The following is an 825-nucleotide window of genomic DNA, read 5'->3' on the forward strand; positions in this document are numbered from 1 at the left end:
AAAGCCTTTTGCTCAGTCCTCTTGTTTTAAAGTAATCAAAACCTCACAGTAGACAGGCCTCCCAAAAAAGTGTTTTTTCTATCCATCCAATGGCTTATGGGATGGATCGAAATAATTTTGTGTTAAAAAAAGAAGTGACCAGCATCTTCTAAGCAGTTGCTTGCAATTAAGAAGGGGAGGTACTGGAGTCCAGCAATTCAACAGTTCACATTTGCAAGCCTATCCTGAATTTCTTGCAGATCTTGAATGTCCGAGTCTCGGTGCCTTGCTAAACCCAGTGGTGGATCTCTGCATGTCACAACTTCCATCACAAGTGGTAATGCAATAGGAAGAAATGCTATTGGAAGAGGCAGCTCTGCCAGCAAGGGTGTGCCCATGCCTTTGCACCTGCAGCTTGAGTAGGCAGACGTAGTACCCGTGTGAGCTTTTAGCTCTCTAGCTCCATTTGTGTCAGGCGTGCAGCTGGGGTTGCACACAGCTTGGCTCAGGCTGCACAGCCCTCGTGGGAAGCTGAGGAAGTAGTTGGGCGGCTTTTGCTGCTGGTGCCGAGCTGTGTGCGAACGGGCTGGCAGTACCAGAACAGCTTGTTCTCAAAGCGGCTGCGGGTCTGTCTGGACCGGTTGCTGGCATTGCAATGTGGAAAAAGGCTGAGGTGATGTGGGGTGTCTGGATTCAGTTCCTGCCTCTGCCCTCGCCTCTCTCTCTGCAACCTAGGGCAAATCACTTGTTCTCATTGTTTTTCCTTCTGTAAATTGGGTATAGCGCTTGGTTTCGAGCAAGTCAAAGCTCCTGGTTTCTTCTGCACATGCTCTACCTGGTTCAGCA

Source organism: Alligator sinensis, unplaced genomic scaffold (genome assembly GCF_000455745.1).
Source record: "Alligator sinensis unplaced genomic scaffold, ASM45574v1 scaffold278_1, whole genome shotgun sequence".
NCBI classification, from domain to species: domain Eukaryota; kingdom Metazoa; phylum Chordata; order Crocodylia; family Alligatoridae; genus Alligator; species Alligator sinensis.